Source organism: Puma concolor, chromosome C1 (genome assembly GCF_028749965.1).
Source record: "Puma concolor isolate L17-30 chromosome C1, mPumCon1.1.hap2, whole genome shotgun sequence".
Taxonomy (NCBI): domain Eukaryota; kingdom Metazoa; phylum Chordata; class Mammalia; order Carnivora; family Felidae; genus Puma; species Puma concolor.
Window position 1 is genome coordinate 194,873,667 of NC_141674.1, and position 12,583 is coordinate 194,886,249.

Sequence of the window (12,583 nt, forward strand, 5' to 3'; positions counted from 1 at the left end):
GTACAAAAGCACCTATGCAGCGCTAGGAATTGTTTTGTGAACCACTCCAAATCAGTAGTTGGGCTGGTCTCATTTCCCATTGACTTAGAGCTCAAGCTCTTTCTAATACCAGTAAAGAGATGTTCCCTTTGAAATACACCCAATCAATTTAAAGCACTTTTCAGTACATGTTTGCTGCTTGCAAAATCATTGAGACATTTAATGCCCCGAGATGTTTTCCCAGAAACCAAACTAAATATAAGCATGGCATTTCAAATCTCAGATTGCTCTGCTGTTGGAGGCAGTAATGTTATTATGCCCTGATGTCAACCACTGGATTGGAAAGCCAAGGTTCCTGATTGGGAATCCCATTTCATAAAACCACCAGAGTTCCAATATGTCCCACTTTTAGAAACCAAACAGACATAAACTTCAGTTATGTAAGTGTCAGTGTCTGAAAATGCAGACTCAATGTTTTCCACTTCCCTTTACCTCCATGGTAAGGACTAGAGATTAAAAAACAAACAAAATACCCTCAAATTATCTAAGACTGAGACGAAGAAAGCAAAAACTTCCATCATAAAAAACCACATCTGGCTACAGTCAGCCTCCAGCTGCAACAGGGAATAACTGACTAGAATCCATGTAGATGCCATCTGAGCCAAGCCAGCTGGCATTAAGTTGAATACGTGACAGACCACAACAATGAACGTAACAACCACCAGGGAGATACACTGAGACCCAGATATGCAAGACACCCAAAAGGAACTAAGAAAGTAGCTTCAAAGATGTTATCAACTCATATCACGATTTGGCTTACTGAGAATAATCTTTTTCATATGCATGGTTTAGAGTATAGTTTATAAAGTGTTTGATAAGCTTCTTGATAAAAACTAATAATAAACAGAGAGAGGTAAGTAAAGTAGCAGGATTGTTTTAAAGATGATTAAAGAGAAACCAAGATGACTCATCTAGTGTCAGCTGAAGGCCCTATGGGGAACAAAAAGAGGCTCCTGGAATCCCTGTCTAATTACTGGGCCAACCAAATTCAATTGCCTTTTAAGTCACCTTAAATTGTTCAGGGGCACAGATGTTAGAAGGACCATAAACTGTAAGTAGGTTAACTCCAACAATGAGCCACCCAGTTTTGAATTTGTTCAATGGGACAGAGGTGTGGCAAAGAGGACACAAACTTCCGAAACCACAAAGGGTTAATGTCCCGGCACTGACTTCTAAACTGAATGACTACAAGCAAGTCAGGCTGACTCAGGACTTCTGGGCCCTCCTTATCTGCAAAATGGAAATCCTGCCAATGCCTGCCCCCAACTACCTTAGAAAATTGTAAAGCACAAATGCAGTTAATATATGTAAAAGCTCTTTATAAAACCTAAAGCAATTACTATTCCTATTAGAAACTAGCTGATTTCTAACCACACAACCATTTATACTCAACAAGCATTTACAAGCATGGACCAAGTACCCAAACACTAGAGGCTGAGGACACAAAACCACGGCTTCTGTCCTAAAAGAGCTTAACAGCTAGTGGGGAAACAACATAAAACCAAGTGTAAACAGTGCGTTAACACAAGTATCCAAAAGGTGTTACAGGAACATAAATAAGGAATCGTTAATAATCAAGAGATAATAAAAAGTCTTAATGACCAAACACAATTAAATGTCTTAACAGTCTACAAAGAGATGACTTCAGCTGGAAGAAGCCAAAGACAAAGGAAACAAACACACAAAATCAATCATACCTGCTCTAGAAATGCTGTTACGTCTGGCATGAAGCTGTCAACCTATGGTAAGAGCTTCAAAGGTTCCAAAGAATCAGTTCAAAGTAAATGAATAATCTCACAAATGGAAGGCACGAATGCAGGGCTTCACAAAGCTGCCCAAGTCTTTCTGACCCACAGAGACATCTCTGGCCAATAGAAGGCCTCGGCTACATGACTGGGATGTCATGAGAAATGAATAAATGCCTCACTTCCTGTTGACTTCAATTCCTTAGGTCACTGCAACTGATTAGTAGAAGGGAAAATACTTACAACTTTAACCTTCAAAACAATAATCAGCTTATGGGTTAGTACATATTCACAAAACCAGCTCCTATGGGTACTTAGGGTGAATGTACAGTGAAGTAATTAACTGTTGTTGTTGTTGTTGTTGTTGTTTTATCAGCTACAATTGAACCTGTTAAAAAGTGAGCCTGGGTCTTTGTTAAAGGCATCTAGAGGGGCTCCTGGGTGTCTCAGTCGGTTGAGCGTCCAACTTCAGCCCAGGTCATGATCTCAAGGTCTGTAGGTTTGAGCCCCGCATCGGGCTCTGTGCTGACAGCTCGGAGCCCGGAGCCTGTTTCAGATTCTGTGTCTCCCTCTCTCTCTGACCCTCCCCTGTTCATGCTGTGTCTCTCTCTGTCTCAAAAATAAATAAACATTAAAAAAAAAAAAAAGGCATCTGGAGAGTATCAGACCCATGATAAGGTCTAAGCAAAAGGTGATTCACTTCTTATTTGAAAGGACAGACACTCAGTGGTGATCAATGGCATCCATGGCTCCTCCCTCTCTTTTCAACTTAATCTGTGACCACAAACTTGACTACCAAGCGGCCTCTTACCAATTCTGTCAGGAAACAAGCAAGGCTAGCAAAGGCAGACAAAACAGTCTTTGACCTTCAAAGATAAGGACAAGGTAAGGTAAAATAACAGGATGAGTCTTTGTTATTTTGCTAAATACAACATGAAGGTCAGAAACAATCTCTGTCCATCATACAGGACAAAGGAAAAGTTTACAAAATATGAAGGAAAAAAACAGCAGGAACTATATTTTCATCTCTAGTTCTGGATTTAAATTTCTTTTATTATGGACTGTTATCATTAGCATGGAATGGAGTTTTAGAAAACAATTCTGCAGCACGTACTCATTTTGAAGCTCTCATTGGTCCATATTCCTTTAGCTCTTTTGACATTAAGATGACAGGCATATGATAACTGGGACTCAAAGAAATGCCTGTTGTCCAAGACCACCACTACTATACTCAATTCACTAAAAATGTACTGCAAAGGACTCATTCAGTGTGGATGGACACATGGTAAATGTGGAATGATGTACTTAATAAAATGTTTAAAAACAAAATAAAGAGTTTTTATAATTCCTAAGCCAATACCAAGATTAAGAAGTCATAGCTATTATTTTTGGGTAGTTGCTAAAGGGTTAGGGTTAGGGTTAGGGTTAGGGTTAGGGTTAGGGTTAGGGTTAGGGTTAGTTAAGCCCTTTATCTGCATCATCTTGTTAAATTCTCACAACTCTATCAGAGTGCTGCTATTATGATTACCACTTTACAGAAAAGGAAATTCAGATTTAGTTTTGTATTATTTTTTGTAATGTTTATTCATTTTTGAGAGAGAGACACAGAGTGTGAGTGAGACAGGAGCAGAGAGAGACACAGAACTTGAAACAGGCTCCAGGCTCCGAGCTATCAGCACAGAGCCTGATGCAGGGCTCGAACTCATGTACTGTGAGATCATGACGTGCGCCGAAGTCAGACGCTCAACTGACTGAGCCACCCAGGTGCCCCAAAAGGAAATTCAAAAGAGATGAAGTTATGTGTCCAAAGTAATATTGCCAGTGGGTGGAAAAAAGATTCTAAAATGCACACACAGTCCTGGAAGGCATTTAATAGCAAATTAATTACCCTGAAATAATATAGCTAAAATTTTACAGACATCGGGCTTTGAATTGTAGTGTCAAACCTCAGCAACTTTAAATTATTTATTATTGATAACTAAAATAATTATTTAAATTATTTATTTTTAAATCTTTGTTAATCCCACAACTCAGAAAGTTAAATGCTAAATATCATCTTTACACCCAGGGAAACAGTTTATACTTAATTTATTTAAAAAAATCACATCTGTAATACTTCTGTGTCATTGTAAATTCTTTAAGGGAATGGTGGATGAGAGGTCCCTAAACAGAGTAAAAAGCTGTTCTCTAACTAAATAGCTAACGTCAATTCTCTTAGTGACCTTGAACACATTACTTGTAATGTCTGCAAGGGTATAATAACTATGACTTCATTTAGGCCAAATAAGTGTTTTTGCAAATGTTGACATAGTCCTAATTGCCCAAACCTTTTACTAATATTTCCCTAAGACATCATTTTTCATTTAGCCAATAAATAGAAGCACTTGTAAAATGTTTGCTGTAAAAACAAAAAACAAAAACAAACAAAAAAACAAAAAAAAAAATCCACCCCTGCTAATAAGTGTTTCTGTCAAAAGAATTAAAGAAATCATTTCAAATTAAATATGACCATACATAATTCCAACACATTTTAACTATTAAGGTAGGTCCAAATAAATTGTCTCCTTCTAAAGCCAACGGAACTTTTTTGGTGGGGGAGGAAGAAGGGTAAGAATGTCAATGTATTTGGGGCTCAATCAAAATAACAAAGTTGACCCACAACATTCAGTCTTGTTTCTTAGGCCTACTGAAAGTTGATACGCTCCGGTTTCATATCACCACACTCCAGAGAATCTCTAGACATCATATCTAACGTTTCAGTGAAGGACAATTACTTTGGGACCACAAGACCTGGAAGTGGAAGGCCTGTTTGTTTCAAGGTTCCAAGCACTACTACCAGAGGTATGCCATTCGAACCTGAATTCCAGTCACTTCGATGCAGGTCAAATAATACCTGTCCTACCCTCTTCAAAAGTCGTCTTAGAAAGCAAGTCTAATGACATAATGCAGTGCTCTGTGAACTCCAAAGCAGGGTACAGGATGCCGACAGGAGTTTGCATGGTACCAGTGAACAGGGCACCGCATCCTCTTTGATCTCCTCCCATTATAAACCAACAAACTGGTACAGAGAGTGGTAACAGCAATCAGTTTAGGAAGCTCTGAAATAGGTTTTAATCTACTCAAGGAACTCCTGCACTGTTCAAGGCAGCATGAGTCACTGTGTTTCCGCGTTCCGGGTGGTCTTCGAATGGGGAGATTCAATTGTACAAGCGCACGATGATTCAAAAAAGAAAAACCAAGTAAGTAAAACCTTCCCTTGCCCTCCAAGTTCCTCTACAGCTAAAATACTTTCTCCTCCTCCCTTTGAATTCCAAGTTCCTAGAAGAAACTTGCTCTTTATGCTTTCTGACTCTACTTCTCACCACTCGTTCATTCTCCCTGCCAGAGGGAATCTGGTTCTTCACCAGCTGCAACTGCAGAGTCAAAGGTCATCAACAACTTCCTTCTTGTTAACCCCAGGAGACTTTTCACTCCACACCCAACCTGCCCTCTCAGCAGTATTTGACCTACTGAACATCACGCTCCCAAATACACTGATGTAGCCTTTTCCGGTATTTCTCCTTTATCTCTGCATGCTCATTTCAGTCCCCACTATGAGCTCCCCTTTCCAGTGTTCATATCATAAATGCACACATTCCTCTGTTTTCCCCCATAACCCTTTTATTTAGTTCCTCCTCTTCTCCATTTCTGTGGCTTCAGCTACAATCCACGTGGTGGATGAGCAACAGATTACTCCCCTAAGATCTAGACCCACAAATGCAACTGCCTTTTGGATGTCCCCTAACTCCTAACATGCACGAACCCAGCTCTTCATCTTACCCTCAACCTGCCCCTCCTCCTGACATTGCCCATATAGCAAAGGACATCATCATCTGCCCCAGAAAATGAACATCATCCTTGACCCTTCTGGCTCCTTCACCCACACCTCCATCTGTCAAATATATCCATTCCTCTCTTTCCTTATTGCCTTAGTTCAGACACCACCACCAGTCTTCCCTTCAGTCTTGCCCTCCTCTCATCCAGTCGCCACACTACCACCTAAGTGGCCTTTCTAAAATTAAAACTCTGGGGCGCCCGGGTGGCTCAGTCGGTTGAACGTCCGACTTCAGCTCAGGTCACGATCTCTTGGTTTGTGAGTTCAAGCCCCATGTCGGACTCTGTGCTGACAGCTCAGAGCCTGGAGCCTACCTCGAATTTTGTCTCTCTCTCTACGTATATCTCTCTGCTCCTCCCCCACTCACGCCCTATCTCTCTTAAAAATAAAAATAAATAAATACATAAATAAATAAATAAATAAATAAATAAATAAACATAAAATTAAAACCCTGCTGTCTTCTGGAAAAACCATACACTCCTTAACATTGCCTGTAAGAGCTCATGTCCACTTACTTTCCCAGGCTTATCTCTTGAATTTCCCCTCTCTTCTCTCTACCCCACAACACACAGGGACACAACTTGGCAAATGTGAATTCCTTTGGGCCTTTGGGTCTCTGCTGAAGTATCACTTGTTCCCTGACCTCCCATGTCCATTTTGGACATCCCTCTTATGTGTCCCCATAGCATCCTAATTTCCTCAATTATAATGCTTTTTATGCTGTGCAAAATGGCCTGTTTACTTGTCTGTTTCCTCCACTAGACCGTAAGTTTCATGAAGGCAAAGACTATGACTGTTTTAGTCAAGGTTGTTTTCCTGGCCCCAAGTACAAGAGCTATGTGTCATAGTACAAAACAAGTGCTCAATTCTTACTTGTTCAGCCAATGAATCAATGAATCCCTAAAGGTGGAAGAGAAGTTGTTCTGGAAAGGCCAAAGTGCTGATAAAAATGGATCAAGAACACGTGGGAAAAGATCATTTAGTTAATTTCCTGGAGCATTAAAAACTGCTGGTTACTCGGGGCGCCTGGGTGGCGCAGTCGGTTGAGCGTCCGACTTCAACCAGGTCACGATCTCGCGGTCCGTGAGTTCGAGCCCCGCGTCGGGCTCTGGGCTGATGGCTCGGAGCCTGGAGCCTGTTTCCGATTCTGTGTCTCCCTCTCTCTGCCCCTCGCCCGTTCATGCTCTGTCTCTCTCTGTCCCAAAAATAAATAAAACGTTGAAAAAAAAAATTAAAAAAAAAAACTGCTGGTTACAGTGCTGATGTTTTCTAACCTGCAATACATGTCCCCTATTCTCTGGCTAAAAAACTACAAGTAAAGTGGATATTTAGCAATTTCCCCACTAGATAAATGTCCACAAGTAAACTTGATAATGCAGAACAAAGTAGCTTGTTTGTACTGAATTATAAATTGGTTACACTAATCAAGATAACTGGACAAATAAACTTCTACAGTAGTCACAAACATGGCATGTAATCAGAGAATCCAATCTGAAACACATAACTCAAATTAACAGATAGTGTGTATGAAAAATAAACGAAATGTTAATGAAAATAGCATGCCTGACATCTTAATACAATGGCCTCTATAGTTTAACTTTGGTTTTTGCTCATAACTCACATTGCCATCAAGATTAATTACACCCTCAGAACACATACAGTTCTCACCTTATTGTCAGTATGAGGGTTAATTATGTGGACTTTTTATTGTCTGTCTGGTAACAGCCACAGGAGCCAATGAAATAGAGCAAACATAATGCATGGAATTTACTACTGGTGGTCATTTTTATCATAGTGTCACTCAGTACTCAGGGCTCTGAATTATTTAGCTTGCATATAAGCTGGAATACAGTTCAGCTACTTATGAATCAAATACAAAATATACTTTAAAAGAAAAAGAAAAAAGAAAAAAGCAACCCCTTGCTAACCATCCCTCCACACGGTTTCTTTTAAGGGATTAACACTTCCTCATGAAGAAAATCAGCATTTGGCTAGTGCCAATGGGGCAACTGGCACTGTCTGGATGTTTCTGTGGATGTGAAAGAATAGAGCAAAATGACATTAGGAAAGGGAAGCAGTGGGGAAAACGAAAGAGTACCATTGCTCTAGTGCTCCTGGAAATTGTCTAGAGATGGAGAATCCTAAAACATCTGCCCAAATGACCTAATCTTTTCCAGGTTCCTGTTAAAATCAGGTCTTCTGAAACTAGTAATTAAAGTAGCCCCTAGGGCGCCTTGGTGGCTCAGTCAGTGAAGTGTACGACTCATGATTTCGGCTCAGGTCATGATCTCGCGGGTTCATGGGATGGAGCCCTGTGCGCTGTGCGCACAGAGCCTGCTTGGAATTCTCTCTTCTCCTCTCTCTCTCTCTGCCCTCCCTTGTTCGTGCTCTCTCTCTCTCTCTCTCTCTCTCTCTCAAAATAACCATTAAAAAAACAAAGTAGCACCTATCTGCCTGCCTGCTTCTTAAATATGTAAATTTATAGCTTGCCTTCAAGTATTATGGGAAGGTTGCAAACATGATTAAACTGAAATAGAGTATGTCAAATATCTGATGAATATTCAATGAATAATAGCTTTGAGTGTTTCCTAATGTATCAGATGTTACCAACCCAGGCCAGCTTTGTTTTCCTAGTCATAATATGCAGATGTCTTTCTTTTTGCAAATGGTTACATATCCATTATAGTTCTTTGTTTTCCACTTGGATAATTATCCTGGGTCTATACCCCAAAGCCTAAATTCCAACAATCTATGAGAAAACAAAGCTACATTAAACATTTGTGGACATTAACTTTAAAAATATTTCTGGGGCATCTGGGTCGGTTGAGCATCCAACTCCTAATATCAGCTCAGGTCATGATCTTGTAGTTCATGAGATCTAGCCCTGCTCGGACTCTGTGCTGACAGTGCAGAGCCTGCTTGGGATTCTCTCTCTCCCTCTCTCTCTGCCCTGCTCATACTCTCTCTCTCTTTCTCTCTCTCTCTCAAAAATAAATACACTTTAAAAGGTATTTCTAAGTTCCTTTGGATAGATTGTTAGAAGTAGAAGTATTAGGTCAAGGGGTGGGGGCATTAGTGAGGCTTTGCATACATTCAGCAATGAGTTTTATAGAAAGGTTATACCATTTGCTAACCCCTCACAGCATTTGAGAGTGTCTGCTCCGCTGCACCCTAACTAACTAACGTGAAGAACTGAAATTTTTAACAATATGTAAATTTTAAGAGCTGGAAAAAATGGGACCCTGCTGTTATTCCAATTTTCATTTCTTTGATTAATGGAAAGAGAATGTATTTTTTTTTTAACGTTTATTTATTTTTGAGAGAAAGACAGAGCATGAGTTGGGAAGGGGCAGAGAGAGAGGGAGACACAGAATCTGAAGCAGGCTCCAGGCTCTGAGCTGTCAGAACAGAGCCCGATGCCAGGCCTGAACTCATGAGCCATGAGATAATGACCTGGGCCACCCAGGCGCCTGTAATGTGTATTTTCGTACATCTATTAGCCATTAATTTCCTCTTCTATGGATAGTCTGTTCCTGTCTTTTGCCCAATTTTCTGCTGAAGTCTGTATTAGTTTTCATCTTTCTGTTTTTTAAAAGTAGGTTCCACACCCTGAACGAAGCCCAGTGTGGGACTTGAACTCACAACACTGAGATCAAGACCTGAGCTGAGATCAAGAGTTGCACACTTAACTGACAGCCACTCAGGTGCCCCTGTCTTAACTTTCTATTGCTATATAACAAATTTCCACAAACTTAGTAGCTTAAAGCACCACCTATTTCTTAAGGTCAATGCTGAAGGTCAGAAGCCTGGGTAAGCTTGACTAGGTTCTCTGTTCAGGGCCTCTCTCAAGAGACTATATTCAAGGTGTTGCTGGCCAGGCTGGGCTCTTAGCTGTAGACTCTGGTAAAGAACCCAGTGCTAAGCTCATTCAGGTTGTTGGCACGGTCCAGCTGCTAGACTGTGCCCCTACATCTGAGGTTCCAGTTTCCATGCTGGGCCAACTTCAGCAATTCTAGGCCTCCTGCATTCCTTCTCAAGTGTCCCCTCCACCTTCAAAACAGCAACAGTATGTTGTTCCTCCTCAAGCTTCAAATCGTTTGGATTTCACCAGCCAGAGAAAGCTCTCCACTTTTATGGACTCCTGTGATTAGACAAGCACCACTCTGGTATTTTCGCCATTTTGAATTCAACTGTGTCACAAAATATAATATACTCAAAAGAGTGATATTTCATCATCTTTATAGGTTGCATGGATTAGGCCATCCAATCTTGGTACAGGGGCATTTTTAGAATTCTGCCTGCTATAGAGTCTTAGGTGTTCTTATAACATGTTCATGTCTTTATGATAAACCTTAATTGCATGAATTTACTAAATAAATGAATCTTACTGATGACTGTAAGAAGTTGCATTTTCACAATGACAAAGGCAACTGTGGATGGTGCTGCTGTGTGCTAATAAGAACTTTGAATACCGGGGCACCTGTGTGGCACAGTTGTTAAGCATCTGACTTCCGCTCAGGTCATGATCTCATAGTTCGTGAGCTCATGCCTCACTTCGGGTGAACACGAGCCCCACTTTGGGTAAAACATGAGCCCTGGGTGAGCTCCACTTCTCTCTCTCTCTCTCTCTCTCTCTCTCTCTCTGTGCCCTCTCTCTCTCTCTCTCTCAAGGAAGAAAAAAAAAGAAAAATTTTAACACCCACCTTTGCCAACACTGATATTTTTTTTAATTTTTAATTGTGGGAAAATACACATAAGATTTGCCATCTTAACTACTTTCAAGTGTACGTCAGTAACATTCATACTGTTGTGCAACCAATCGGTAGAACTCTTCATCGTGCAAAACTGAAACTATACTCATTTAACAAAACTCTCCATTTAGCCCCTACTCCAGCTTCTGCAATCACCATCCTACTTTCAACACAGGTTTATTTTATGTATTTTTTAAATCAATGAAATAGTTTGTTATTTTTTAGTAATCTCTACACCCAACGTGGGGCTTGAACTCATGACCCCAAGAGTCACATGCTCTTCTGACTGAGCCAGCCAGGAACCCTTTAAGTATTCCTTAACAAACATGTATGTAGCAATTATTACATGTGCTGTTCTTAACACTTTAAAAATATTAATTCATTTGATCCTCACAACCACCCTATGAGAACAGAACTATTACTAAACCCATTCTACAGATTGGGAAATACGGCAGGTAACTTCCCACGGTTACACAACAGGAAGGTGCTACACAGGAACTGAAATCCAGGTAGTCTGGCTTTATAGTTCTTGCTATGAACCATCACATTGTGAAAATATTCATTTTAAAGACAAACTCATAAGGCATTAGTATTATTTCTTTGATGTGCTTGATTTCAAAACACTTCTCTACATGCAATTTAATCTAATACTCTACTAACTCAAAGTTAGATTATGTGACCAGGAGACACATCTGTATACAGCCCAATTTTTGGTGAAAGCATTTTCTTGAAGCTAATGAAATGAAAACTGGCTTGTATTTGATTACAGACACAACAATTAAAATTTACATGCAGTCTATTTATAATAAAATACCTTATGAATTAATATAAATTGCAATTCACCATGACTACTGAAAATACTAAAGAAAAAAAGGTGTTTCTCTTTTCCAAGAAGGAAAAAACAAAAGAAAGGAAAAAAACTTCCAAATAAGTTTACAACAGCATAGCTCAATCTCAGCTTGACCTGGTAAATTCAAATCTGCCCTGCTTTGCAAGCTATAAATCTAGACCAATATCCATTTGCCATTCAACCATATACCTCAGTAGACAATTTTATTTGTTGAGTGGGTCTGAAATGTCCTCATCCTGGTGTTTTAGCATAGTAACCCTCTCACAGAGGCCCAAATCATGCTTGTCATCAGCCACACAGCATCCTTTACTATACATTAGAAATGAGCGTTGTCAACAGAAGGAACAATCGTTTCTCTAGAAGCCCCGGCGTGATGTGAGTTAAAAGCTCTGCTGAGGTTTGGTTTCTAGGACCCAGGAAGCAGGGAGACTAAAAACAGCGCACAAAACAGGACGTGCTATTTCAACTGCTTTCTGCTTATATACCTGATTGATAAAAAATAAGCAGACAATGCATTGTGTGATCTGCCCACACCCATTATCCACTACATTGCAGCGCAGTCTCCAGCAGGAACTAAAAGCCAGAGTACGGAAGAAAGAGCAAAATCATCGCAACCCCAGGGATACCCTCGGATATGTGTTACAATGTTGTCATCCCCACACCCTTCCCCCACTGGCCAGCCAGGCAGCACAGACGCAGGCAGATGCTCACCTGGCCGCGGGCTGTTTCTCTGCCTTCACCTACGGGGCCTGCAGGCTACTCCTGGCCGGGGCGCGGCTTCGGGCAAGCCCGCCTCACCGTGACAGCCCGTCTGGCCGCCGACCATCCCAGCCCGGCCGTCTGTTTACAAGCGCTTCAAGCGGTCCCACTCTTAAATGCTTCCCCCCAGCCACCCGGGAAGCGAGACCCGGACACACAAGGTTCCAGGGTCTCAAGGACTCGTCTTTTTTTGCCCAAGGAGCCAGCGGCCCGGGCGGGGCCTGACCGCACAGCCAGGCCTTATCTCTGCTTCCTTAGACAAGATTTTTATCACACACGTTTTGAAAACAATGGCGTGTGCCGCAGAGTCTCCGCACGGCTCCCCCCAACGCCCGAATGAATATTTGCAATTGGAAATTTTCACTTGGGACAGACACACAGGATTGGACCTTTTTTTTTTTTTTTGCAGCTCCCTAAGAAAATTACTCATATAAGTTCTTTCTGAAAATGGGACTATTACAAGCTGGAGATTGCTTCTCATTTCATGTTTGGAGCTGCGGAGAAAAATCAATTTTCGCTGTCCTTTCATGTTGTAGACAGCAGGTTGAAAGGGGATGATTTTGAG

General features: G+C 40.9%; 1 protein-coding gene across 9 annotated transcripts in view; it reads right to left on the reverse strand.

Annotated features, from left to right (window-relative positions):
• Positions 1 to 12,231, reverse strand: part of PLEKHM3 (pleckstrin homology domain containing M3) — a 200,189-nt gene extending 187,958 nt beyond the window's left edge. For 2 of the 9 annotated variants that reach the window (XM_086719460.1, XM_086719461.1), the window contains exon 1: positions 11,971 to 12,225. The gene's annotated coding sequence lies outside the window, so the exon portion shown is untranslated. Of the gene's footprint in view, positions 1 to 1,736; positions 2,111 to 11,970 lie in introns of those variants that run through there. The other 7 variants (XM_086719464.1, XM_086719462.1, XR_015255487.1 and 4 more) reach the window with 6 other exon arrangements.
• Between the last annotated feature and the right edge of the window lie 352 nt (positions 12,232 to 12,583).